Consider the following 13,678-nt stretch of genomic DNA (forward strand, 5'->3'; position numbering starts at 1 on the left):
AGTATAGACAATAGACAATAGACAATAGGTGCAGAAGTAGACCATTCGGCCCTTCGAGCCTGCACCACCATTTTGAGATCATGGCTGATCATCTACTATCAATACCCGGTTCCTGCCTTGTCCCCATATCCCTTGATTCCCCTAGCCATAAGATACCTATCCAGCTCCTTCTTGAAAGCTAATTAAAAGTTAATTTTTTTTTAGTTTATGTTATGTCTGTTGCAATGTAAGAAAGGCATTGGTTTGGTAATTCAGTGTTGTAAAAAATATCTTGAGAAGGAGGATGTAATGTATTGTGTGAGTATTAGTAGGTCAGAGTGCGTATGATGTTAAGACGGGGGGAGGGAAGGAATAAGAAAAATGGAAGTCTGTTGAATAAGCGTGGTGGTTCAGTCTACAGCGGTGTCCGAGTCACATCAATACCACAATTGGGGGTTGCTCCATGACAGCGGGAAGATGTACAAGTAAACACACACAGCGCTCAGGCACAGATCGTACCCGACCGGAACTTTACACACTGCACCAGTATTATTGAGACTGGCTGGCAGCCGAGGTTGTGAACTGTGACTGAACGGGTGAGTAAGGCCGCCACACAGAATGATAATTTTAAACGTAAACAACACGCAAAATTTTGGAGGAACTCAGCAGGCCAGGAACATCTATGGAAAAAAGTTTTGGCCCGTCAGTATTCCTCCAGCATTTTGAGTGCGTTGCTCGGATTTGTGGTTAAAATAAACTTGTTGCTCGAGTGCGACCGCCGACAACACGGGCATGACAGCACAGGGGAGGAGCAGTTTTGTAAGGCTTTCTCTTTGCGTTTAGACGGAAAAATACCTGTCAGCACTACAAAAGGTCTACTTTGATCTACTTCGCGAAAAAATTTTTGATCGATATAATCCTGAGCACGTAAGTGAATGGAATGTTCTGCCAACACAAACACTTCCGGGATAATTTGTTCACTGCAGTGACCTGACCCACACTGAGTTTGTGATGCAATCTGGTAACTTCCGCTACCGGGATACAGTACGTCATATGAACAAGTTTGTAAATACTTTCCCCCTTAATCAAGTATGAGAATAGAAAGCCAGCAGGGTTTATTCGCTAATTACTACAGTTGTTCCCTGCGTATGCTTCGATTATCATTTTAGTCTGATCTTTTAAAAAAAAGTTAGAGTTGTTAAATAATTGTAAATCTGAATATTATTAGGTAAGCATCTTTCAGAATTACTTAACAATTCACAGAAACAAATATAGTACACTATTATACCATTTTCAGAAAAAAACACAATTAAGTTCTGTACTTTTCAGTTAGATCCATATATGTCAGTAAGATCCCCGATTACAAGAGAAAGGTCTGGGATAAAACTGCCTAATTGGGCATTAGTTGATGGAGAAATGTTGGTCAGGATGTGAAATGAACCCATGGACCATGCTCCATCCTTGGTCTGGGATTTGAAATTTAACAGTTGTCGAGTATGACCAACACAGCCAAACTTCCACTTCTGGGATAAAGTACAACTTCTGTGAAAAAGTGTGCAAATACTTCTGGCATATTCAGATCACAACATGCTTGTTCACCTCGTTCATTTCCAAATTGCAAACTCCAAATCTAGTGCAGATCCCTCAGTCACTCGTAACACCTCAGACAACTGGCTATCTCTGAAGGGATTTATTCAATGAATGTTAAATATTAGAATACAAGATTAGAGTTGTCTGAACAGTTAAAATGTGAATAATACGCTAGGTGTGTTTCATTCAAGGCACTTGAGCTCTTTCAAAGTGTAGTGAATAACATAATTAGTTACAGTTCGTTTGAAACGATTGGATGCGAAACAATCTCCATTGTTATTTGGCTTGGCAACAGAAGCCGAGCTGAACTCCTCGTTGGACTTCTGACTAATAGAGAATTAGATAAACAGCACAGAGCACCACCAGTACAGGCAAGAATTTCAGCAGGATTGGCCAAGAGGCATTTTGCTGACTACTAGGAACCACGCGTGTTTTAGTGGGCTTGATGGTGCGGTGCCACTGTGTCAAGATGGTTTCCCGGGCTTTTGGCCATTTTCCAGGTCCCATCAATCGAAACTGGAAAGGTGTGCAGGGGCCAAGGAAAACTTGAAATGCCAGCTGTGGATCAGTGAGGAGGAGGTGCCTGATGTTGGGTTTTACACCGATCAGCTCAGCTATCTCATCCATGTAGGGTATGAAATCAACTTGAATGGTGTGCCTTTGGGAGCTGACGTATCTTTGCATGGAAAGAGAAACAGAAGGGAATTTATTTATTTAGAGATCAGTACGGTAACCGGCCCTTCCAGCCCAATGACCCTGCACCACACAATTAACCAGAGGAAACCAGAGTCCTCGGAGGAAACCCACATGGTCAAAGGAAGAACACAGAAACTCCTTACAGGCAGTGGCAGGAATTGAACCTGGGTCACTGGTGCTACTTGCAATAGACCTAGAACACCATGTTAGGGATCTGGAGCAGCAGCCCTTGGGCTTGTACAGGAGAGTGCGGAGATAATCGATCAGAGTGACAGGGAAGTAGTCACCCCGAAGTTGCAGGAGGCGAGTAGCTGGGTGACTGTCAGGAGAAATGGAAAAGTGAATAGGCAGTCAGCGCAGGGCACCCCTGTGGCCGTTCCCCTCAATGATAAGTATATTGTTTTGGATATTGTCGTGGGGATGACCTCCCAGGGAAATGCCACAGAGATTGGATTACTGGCACTGAGCATGGGTCCGTGCTGCAGAAGGGAATGAGGGAGAAGAGGGGAGCGGTAGTGATAGGGGTCACAATAGTCATGGGAACAGACGTGAGATTCTATGGACATGAATGGTACACCAAATGGTATGATGCCTCCCAGGTGCCGGGGTCAGGGACGTCTCAGATCACGTCCACAGCATTTTGGAGAGGGAGGGGGAGCAGCCAGGTGTCTTGGTACATATTGGTACCAATGACATAGGAAGGAGAAGCAATGAGGTCCTGAAAAGAGAATTTAGAAAACTAGGTAGAAAGCCGAGAAGCAGGACCTCCTGGGTTGTAATTTCTAGATTGCTGTCTCAGCCACGCACCAGTGAGGGTAGAAACAGGATAATTTGGCAAATTACTGCATGGCTGAGAAGCTGGTGCAGGGGGCAGGGTTTCAGGTTCTTGGATCATTGGATCTCTTCTGGGGGAGCTCTGACCTGTTCAAAAGTGACGGGTTGCACCTGAACCTGAGGGGAACCGATATTCTCGCGGGCAGGTTTGTTAGAGTTGTTTGGGAGGGATTAGACTAACCTGGCAGGAGGTGGGAACCAGAGTGAAGGGATTCGGGATAGAACAAATGATAATAAAGCAGTCAGTCAGGAAGGGCAGGTGGATGATAAGTCATAAGGGTGTGTATCAGTGTATTAGGGATGCAGAATCAACAAAAGCAGCAAATACAGTTTTCAAAGTGTTATTAGAAATATGGTGGATGATCTTGTTACACTTTTACAGATTGTCAAGTATGATGTTCTAGCCATCACTGAATCATGGCTGAAGGATGGTTGTAGTTGGGAGCTGAATGTCCAAGGTTACACATTATATCGGAGGGATAGGAAGGTAGGCAGAGGGGGTGGTGTGGATCTGCTTGTAAAGAATGGCATCAAATCAGTAGAAAGATGTGACATAGGATCGGAAGATGTTGAATCCTTGTGGGATGAGTTCATTAACTTCAAGGGTAAAAGGTCCCTGATGGCAGTTATTTTTAGGCCTCCCAACAGTAGCTGGGATGTGGACCACAGATTACAACGGGAGAAAGAAAAGGCGTGTCAAAAGGGCAATGTTACGATAGCCATGGGAGATTTCAAAATGCAGGTCGATTGGGAAAATAAGGTTGAAAATGGATCTTAAGAGAGTGAGCTTGTTGAATGCCTATGAGATGGCTTTTTAGAGCAGTTTGTCATTGAGGCCATTAGAGAATCAGCTATACTGGATCAGGTGTTATATAATGAACCGGTGGTGATTAGAGAGCTTAAGGTAAAAGAACCATTAGGAGGCAGTGATCACAATATGATTGAGTTCAGCTTGAAATTTGATGGCGAGAATGTAAAGTCTGACGTAGCAAAATTTCAGTGGAGTAAAGGAAATTACAGTGGTATGAGAGAGAAGCTGGCAAAGTAATTTGGAAGGAGCTGCTGGCAGGGATGTCAGCAGAGCAGCAATGGTGTGAGTTTCTGTGAAAAGTGAGGAAGGTGCAGGACATGTGTATTCCAAAAGTGAAGAAATACTCAAATGGCGAAGTAGTACAACTGTGGCCGACAAGGGAAGTCAAAGCTAATGTAAAAGCAAAAGAGAGGGCATACAACAAAGCAAAAATTAGTGGGAAGATAGAGGATTGGGAAGCTTTTAAACCCCTATAGAGAGCAGCTATAAAAATCATTAGGAAGGAAAAGTTGAAATATGAAAGCAAGCTAACAAACAGTATCAAAGTGGATAGTGAAGCTTTTTCAAGTATGTAAAAAAAACTACAAGAGCTGGGAGTGGATGTAGGTCCACTAGAAAATGAGGCCAGAGAAATCATAACAGGGGCCAAGGAGATGACAGATGAACTAAATGAGTATTTTACATCAGTCTTCACTGTGGAAGACACTAGCTGGTGCCAGATGTTGAAGGGTATGAGGGAAGAGAAGAGAGTGCAGTTACTATTACAAGGGAGAAGGTACTCAAAAAGCTGAAAGACCTAAGGGTACATAAGTTACCCAGACTAGATGATCTGCACCCTAGGGTTCTGAAAGAGGTAGCGGTAGAGATTATGGAGACATTAGAATTGATCTTTCAAAAAAAAATCATTGTGCTCTGGCATGGTGCCAGAGGACTGGAAAATTGCAAATGTCACTCCACTCTAAAGGAGCAAGGCAGCAGAAAGGAAATTATAGACCAGTTAGCATGACCTTGGTGGTTGGGAAGATGTTGGTGTCAGTTGTAAAGGATGAGGTTATGGAATACTTGGTGACACAGGACAAGATAGGAAAAGCCAGCCTGGTTTCCTAAGGAAATATCTTTCCTGATGAATCTGTTGGAATTCTTTGAAGAGATTACAAGTAGGATAGATGAAGGGATGCAGTAGATGTTGTATATTTGGTCTTTCATAAAGCCTTTGACAAGGTGCCACACATGAGGCTACTAACCAAGTTAGGAGACCATGGTATGACAGGAAAGTTTCTTTCTTTCTTTCTTTTTTCAATCTATTTATTGATTTTTTAAAAAGTGTGTATACAAACAGGAGGAGAATATCTGGTATACATGTCAATAGCAGTACATACAGAAGGTAAAATAAACAATATCAGAATCACACAGTGTTGATCTACAAAGTATGAATTTGATATAGAATGTATAACTCCTCTTATCAATTTATGAAGAAAGGAAGGACTATTAGAAATTTTTGTATAAAAGAAAAGAGAAGGAAAAAAACCCACTATTCTAAACAGAAAAAAAGGACTGGGCAGTCCATCCCGAGAGAAAAACCAAGAGAAGAGAGACTCTGATCAAATCCAAGTTTCTGAAAAAATAGCTGGAAGAGAATCAGTACAAAAATCAGATCATATGAAAATATTAAATAAAAGATCGCCAGATTTCTTCAAATTTAAAGAATGTATCCAATGTCCGACTTATTTTCTCTAGACTTAAACAGGACATGATAGAGGAAAGCCAATAAAAGGCAGTAGGAGGGTTAGGGTCCTTCCATTTAAGTAAAATGGCTTTCCTAACCAATAAGTTTGAAAAGGCTATGATCCACTGAGCGGAAGCAGGAATATATCCTGCTTCCGATGGAATAATCCCAAAAACAGCTGTAAATAAGTTTGGTTGTAAATCCAGATCCAGCATTTTAGATAAGGTTTTAAAAACATCTTTCCAAAAATTCTCCAACTTTATGCAAGACCAAAACATACGAGTTAAAGTGGCCACCTGAGTATTACATCTATCACAAATAGGATCTCAATTTTAAATCAGGCTTTTTAAATTTGGAAAACCAAAGGTATAATAACTTTTTCGGATTTGTTTATAGGGGATTGTTTAATGTCTTTTACTCAGCTAGCGGATAAATTTGATTTATCCAATGTACAGTTTTTTAGATATTTACAAATTAGGAATTTTTTTTTACGTATTTTGCTTCCAAATTATCTCTCTGCTTATCCGTCTAATATAATAGATATCCTCTTCCAGGTTAAACCGCTCCAAAGAGGATCAATAGCTACAATTTATAAATGGTTATTGAATTTACGAATGATATCTAATGATAAAATTAAAGTTGTCTGGGAATTGGAATTTCAAGAGTTACCTTCAGATAATCAATGGAGTAAAATTTTTCATCCGGTAAGTACTGCATCTATTTGTGCCCATCAATCCTTGATACAGTTCAGGGTAGTGCATTGGGTACATATGTCAAAGGATAAATTAACCCATATTTTTCCCAATATTAATGCCATTTGTGATAGATGTAATACTCAGGTGGACGGGAAAGTTAGGTATGGTTAGAGCTTTGGCTGATTGGTGGGAGGCAACAAGTGGGAATAAAAGGATGCTTTACTGGTTGGCTACCAGTGACTAGTGGTGTTCCGCAGAGGTTGGTGTTGGGACCACTTCTTTCTATGTTATATATCAATGATTTAGATGATGTCATAGATGACTTTGTTGCCTTATCTGCAGATGATACAAACATTGGTGGAGGGGCAGGTAGTGTTGAGGAAACAGGTAGGCTGCAGAAGGACTTAGACAGATTAGGAGAATGGGCAAGAAAGTGGCAAATGAAATACAATGTTGGAAAATGCATGGTCATGTGCTTTAGTAGTAGAAGTAAATGTGGGAACTATTTTCTAAATGGGGAGAAAGTCCAAAAATCTGAGATGCAGAGGGACTTGGGAGACCTTGTGCAGAACACCCTAAAGGTTAACTTGCAGGTCGAGTCAGTGGTGAGGAAGGTAACTGCAGTGTTAGCATTCATTTCAAGAGGTCGAGAATACAAGAGCAGGGATGTGATGTTGAGGCTTTATAAGGCACTGGTGAGGCCTCACCTTGAGTATTGTGAACAGTTTTGGTCTCGTAAGAAAAGATGTGCTGGCATTGGAGAGGATTCAGAGGAGGTTCACAAAGATGATTCTGGAATGAAAGGGTTATTGTACGAGGGATGCTTGATAGCTCTGGGTCTGTAGTTCTGGAATTTAGAAGGATGAGGGAGATCTCATGGATACTTTTCAAATGTTGAAATGCCTAGACAGTGTAGATGTGGAAAGGATGTTTCCCATGGCGGGGGAGTCTTGGACAAGAGGGCACAGCCTCAGGAGAGAGGGGCATCCATTTAAAACAGATGTGGAGAAATTTCTTTAGCTAAAGGGTGGTGAATTTGTGGAATTTATTACCACAGGCAGCTGTGGAGCCTCGGTCGTTGGGTGTATTTAAGGCAGAACTTGATGGGTTCTGGATTGGACAGGACATCAAAGGTTACGGGGAGAAGGCGGAGGAGGGAGAGAAAAGGATTAGCCTTGATTGAATGGTGGAGCAAATTCAATGTGCCAAATGGCCTAATTCTGCTCCTATATCTTATGGTCTAATATATTGCAGATGTTTATAGCCAGAAAAACAGAAAAGTACTGAAAATCGTCAACAATTTAAGCATCAACTGTGGAGAGAAACTTGATTACTGTTAGCAACTGATGAAAGGTGTTGGTGTTGGCCCCAACACCAACTGTACTTCTTCCTATAGATACTGCCTGGCCTGCTGCATTCCACCAGCATTTTGTGTGTGTTGCTTGAATTTTCAGCATCTGCAGATTTCCTCATGTTTTCATCAGAACTTCTTTAGTTCTTATGAAAGGTCACTGATCTGAAGGAAGACACCTTGGTTAGCATGGACAAGTTGGGCCAAATGGTATGTGTGTGTGCGTGTGTGTGTGCGTGTGTGCGTGTGTGTGTGTGTGTGTGTGTGTGTGTGTGTGTGTGTGTGTTATATAGAGGGGCTTCCATTAGTCTTGATAGACCATTGATTTGCACCTTGGAAAGTTGCCTGGGCAAAGTTGTTTATTTTAATGGAATACCGGCAGTTGCCCAAGCTGCAAGTCTCCCCTCTCCACGCCACTGATGTTGTCCAAGGGAAGGGCATTAGGACCCGTACAACTTGGTACTGGTGTTGTCGCAGAGCAATGTGTGGTTAAGTGCCTTGCTCAAGGACGCAACATGCAGCCTCAGCTAAGGCTCGAACTAGCGACCTTCAGATCACTAGACGAATGCCTTAACCACTTGGCCATGCGCGCGCGCACACACACACACACACACACACACACACACACACACACACACACACACACACACACACACACACATATATACACACACACACGCACACATACATACACACATACACACACATGATAGATAGATAGATAGATACTTTATTCATCCCCATGGGGAAATTCAACTTTTTTTTCCAATGTCCCATACACTTGTTGTAGCAAAATTAGTTACATACAATACTTAACTCAGTAAAAAATACACATACATATATGTGCGCGTGTGTTGTGATGGAAATGAGAAAGGTTCTTTGAGTCTCAAGGCATGAGCTCTGGACACAGTGTTAATAATAAGGAATTTATTTACAAGGGGAGAAAAAGCTTGGGAACAACACAAGCAGCTACAGTATTCGTACAAACGCGCTTAGAATAGAGGAGCGTGGGAAAAGTCGGGTCGTCAGTACAATACACGGGAAAACGGTGTGGGAACGGAGTACAGGTACACATACAAGCAGGGGAAAAGTAACTACAATACTTGCCCCCCCTTTGGCTATGGGCAAGCACGGCTCTTTGCTAAAGGGACAACAATAAACGCTCCCACAACCCTATTCAATACACACCTTACCTGGAGTGAAGCAGGGTGGTCCCTCGAGGATGGCAAAAGAGACCGAGCCAAGCACATGTAGCACCCTTTATTGGTCAGGGGGCCAACGGCTTGGTGCTAGACAGGTTAATCCAATTAACAATGAATCCAAACAGCCTTTTGATTTAATCTGTACTTGCGTAACATTTCTTTTATATAATATTAAATTCAATTTTAAACATGGATGTTAATAAAATTAATATAATATCTTGGAATTGGAACGGTGTCAATCACCCCATTAAGCATAAAAAGATTTTTAAGAAATTAAAAACACTTAATGCAGATATTATTTTTGCGCAAGAAAATCGTATACGAAAACAGGATGAGGACAGGTTTTTCCGATTTTGGAAAGGACCTCAGTTCCACTTGCTGTCTAATTGTAAGATCAGAGGTTTTTCTATATTTCTTAGCCCCAAAATCCCTTTTGTACACTTTAATACTACCACTGATTCGATTGGAAGATATTTAATTGTTACTGGTTTATTATGCGAGCAAAAGGTAGCTCTGGTGTGTGTATACGCACCTAATGTAGATAATTCTGATTTTTTTAAGAAACTTTTTTCTGAGTTACCGAATCTGAACGAATATAAGTTGATCATGGGTGGTGACTTTAATTATTGTTTAAATCCGGCGATTGACAGGTCATCAACCAATCTGTCGCTTCCTAAAAAAAAGTGGCAGCTTGTATTAACTCTTTTTTATTAGAATATGGCCCGGTCGATATTTGGAGATATAAACACCCCAATGATAAAGATTTCTCTTTTTTCTCACACATTCATCATAAGTATTCTCGAATTGATTACTTTTTTTTAGATACACGTCTGTTAAACTCCGTTGTTGAATGTGTGTATGACATCATTGTGCTCTCAAATCATGCACCTTTAAAGTTAAACCTTAAGCTTTCGGATAGATTTTTGAAAATGTCACAGTGGAGACTGAATCCTGTATTGTTACAGGATCCAGTTTTTGTTAATTTTATTAAGGAGCAAATTTCTATATTTTTTGAATTTAATACAACTGAAGGAATGTCAAATCTGGTTATATGGGACACATTGAAATCTTTTCTTAGTGGACAGATAATCTCATATTCAGCAGCTTTGAGAAAGAAAACTAAAGCGGAATTGTCAGTGCTTATTAATAGAATTAAACAGATAGATAAAGCGTATTCAGTTAAACCTACTGAGGACCTTTATAAAGAAAGGGTCGAACTTCAATCACAGTATGATTTGCTTCTGACCTTTCCCATTGAACAGCAAATTTTTAAATCTAAAAGTTTATTTTATATACATGGGGAAAAATCTGCTAAGCTTTTGGCGGGTCAGTTAAAGGCTGGGATGGTCAGAAGACAGATCTTAAAAATTCGTTGACCAGATAGAACAGAAACTTTAGATCCTTATGAAATTAATAATATCTTTATGGACTTCTAATCTTTATAACTCTGAATTCTCTGATAGCACTATTATTATGAATAGATTTTTGCAAAGGTTAAACATACCTCAAATTTCGATTCAAGATGTTGATATGTTAGATGCACCTATTAAACAAGAGGAGATAGCCAAGGCTATATCCTCTATGCAATTAGGTAAAGCTCTGGGACATGATGGTTATATGGTAGAATTTTACAAGACTTTTCATGAAATGCTTATACCACATCTTCATCAAACGTTTACCGATTCTACATCCTCTGGGAACCTTCCTAAAACTTTTTATGAGGCACTAATTTCATTGATTCCAAAAAAAGGAAAAGACCCACTGGAATGTGTATCCTACAGACCTATTTCTTTATTGAATGTAGATTTTAAAATCCTTTCTAAGATCCTAGCAAATAGGCTTGAGAATATCATACCTAATGTTATCTCAAATGATCGAACAGGATTTATCAAAAATAGGTACTCATATTTTAATATTTGAAGATTGTTAAATATTATTTATTCCCCCTCAGCCAAAGAATCTGAATGTATTGTATTTGGATGTTGAGAAAGCCTTTGATAGGGTGGAGTGGCCTTATCTATTTCAGGTTTTGAAGAGGTTTAATTTTGGTCCGGGATTTATTTCCTGGATTAAATTGATTTATCAGGCTGCGGTTATAACTAATAATCAAAAGTCTCCTTATTTTAGATTATATAGAGGTACCCATCAGGGTTGTCCCCTTAGTCCTTTATTATTTAATTTGGCTTTAGAACCACTTGCTATTGCTCTTAGGGATTCTAATTCTGTGCAGGGGATAAGAGAGGGGATAAATTACATAAGGTTTCGTTACACGCGGATGATTTATTAGTTTACATTTCAAATCCTAGGAAATCTATTCCTTTTATGTTATCTATATTTACAGAATTTGGTATTTTTTCTGGATATAAACTTAATTTACATAAAAGTGAATTATTTCCTATTAATAATTATTCTGATTATTATGATCAAATACCTTTTAATATTGCCCAAAACCATTTCACTTATCTTGGTATCAAAATTACTAAAAATTTTAAAGACCTATATAGGTATAGTTTCTCCCCTTTAGTTGAATATACTCAGCAGACACTTTCTAAATGGTCGCCTATGTCGATGTCATTGATAGGTCGAATAAATGCTATAAAAATGGTTATTCTACCGAAATTTTTATATATATTTCAAGCAGTTCCCTCTTTTGTTCCAAAAACATTTTTTCATAAAATAGATTCTCTGATTTTGTCTTATGTTTGGAATAATAAAAGCTCTAGAGTGAATAAACTTTTATCGCAAAAACCAAAAAAAGATGGAGGACTGGTCTTACCAAACTTTAGATTTTATTATTGGGCAATTAGTATTTGTTATATTACTTATTGGATTTATGATATAGATGACCAAGATCACCCTTCATGGTTACAGTTGGAGGAAAATTCAGTAATGGGGTTTTCATTAGCTTCTTTATTAGGAGCTCCCCTTCCATTTTCACTCTCCGGAATAGGTAGACAAGCTCTGAACCGTATTGTTAGACATACTTTAAAAATTTGGTTTCAGTTTCGTAGATTTTTTGAATTAAATGATTTTCTACTTTCTAGTAATATTTATTCTAATTTCTTTTTTTAAACCATCAACTTTAGATAAGGCTTTTTAACATGGAAAATTAAGGGAATAAAAACTTTTTTAGATTTGTTTTTACAGGACTGTTTAATGTCCTTTTCGCAGTAAATGGATAAATATGACATCTCTAATACACATTTTTTCAGATACTTACAGGTTAGGGATTTTTTACGTGATTTTTTTTACCGAATTACCCCTTGGCCTGCTCTTTAAATTTGGCTTATGCTATTTTTCAGCTTAAACCTTTTCAAAAATGATTAATAGCTATCATTTATAAACAGTTAATGAGTGCTCGCATGACGCCTAATGATAGGGTTCAATGCATCTGGGAAATAGAACTTCAACATTCACTTTCAGATAATCAATGGAGTAAAATTTATTATCTAGTCAATATTTCATCTATCTGTGCACACCATACTTTAATTCAGTTTAAGATAGTACACAGGGTCTATATGTCCAAAGATAAATTGGCACATATTTTTCCTAATATAAACCCTATTTGTGACAGATGTAACACAGAAGTGGCTACTCTAACTCATATGTTTTGGTCATGTGTAAACTTAAATAATTTTTGGAGGGATGTGTTTGGAATATTATCTAAAGTTTTAGATGTGGATGTTCAACCCAATTCACTTACAGCAATTTTTGGGATTATTCCAGAGGAAGCAAGCAAAGGGTCTGCTTCCACTCAACATGTGATAGCCTTTTCAACTTTACTGGCTAGGAGAGCTATCTTGCTATACTGGAAAGACTCTAAGCTGCCTACTGTTTTTTATTGGATCTCCTCCGTTATGTCATGTCTAAGCTTGGAGAAAATTAGAAGCCAGACATTTGATACATATTTTACTTTTGAACAAGTCTGGTGACCCTTTATTCATTATTTTCACATGATTTAATTTATTTTTTATTTATTTATTTTTCTTTATTCTCTGGGGAAAATCCTTATCCGTGAAGGTTCGGAGATGACTGGAAGGATGTTTTTTCTCTTTCTCTTTTTTCTAATTTTATCCTCAATTGGACTGCTCAATCTTTCTTTTCCTTTTTTTTGTTTTAGTTTAGTTAGTGGTGTTTTTCTTTCCTTTATCAAATAAAATTTCCAATCTTTTTTTATGATTGTTATGAGTTGTAGTTTTTTTCGACTATATTGTATATATAACAGCGTAACATTTTACCTATCTGATTTTGACAATATATACTTTGTTTTTTTATTGCTGTTTATATGTTTTTTGTATTATCTGTTTGCTAAACTTCTCCTCTGATTTGTATATTCTTTATTGGAAAATCAATAAAAAGATTGAAAAATGAAATGACAGGTTGGAAGTGTGCTCACTGCGGAGCCTGCACCAGCATTCCCTGGGTCTACTCAGTGGCTGTGGGATAACTCTGAGGGTGGGGACTCGAGTGGAGGTCAAATTGTACGAAGGGAAATACCAATTCCTGAAGCACCCACCCCATCGGGGATCAAGGGAAGAGACGTTGTGTAGTGGGGAGGAGAGTGGTGGGGGACTGCCAGCAGAGCCCCCCCAAACAGATATACCAAAACCAGCAGGAGCAAACAGTCTGTAAACAATTCATCCGATGTCATCCAGCAGGATCGGCGTGAGTAGCAGCGCATCATCGGCGTGTGCTGGGGTTCAGAAGCAGATCCAGCAGTCCGATCTGTTGGTGTTGCTGGCGAACTCGTAAGCGACCCTGAGGAAGGTGTTGGCAGCTGTCACGAAGCCGACC

At 39.2% G+C, this 13,678-nt stretch overlaps 1 protein-coding gene across 3 annotated transcripts in view; it reads left to right on the forward strand.

The window, feature by feature from the left end:
• Positions 1 to 337: 337 nt before the first annotated feature.
• LOC140737396 (flavin-containing monooxygenase 5-like) overlaps positions 338 to 13,678 on the forward strand; it is a 114,863-nt gene continuing 101,522 nt past the window's right edge. For 2 of the 3 annotated variants that reach the window (XM_073063879.1, XM_073063877.1), the window contains exon 1: positions 338 to 575. The gene's annotated coding sequence lies outside the window, so the exon portion shown is untranslated. Of the gene's footprint in view, positions 576 to 822; positions 907 to 13,678 lie in introns of all 3 variants that reach the window. The other variant, XM_073063876.1, reaches the window with a different exon arrangement.

This window comes from Hemitrygon akajei, chromosome 12 (genome assembly GCF_048418815.1).
Source record: "Hemitrygon akajei chromosome 12, sHemAka1.3, whole genome shotgun sequence".
In the NCBI taxonomy this organism is placed as follows: Eukaryota; Metazoa; Chordata; class Chondrichthyes; order Myliobatiformes; family Dasyatidae; genus Hemitrygon; species Hemitrygon akajei.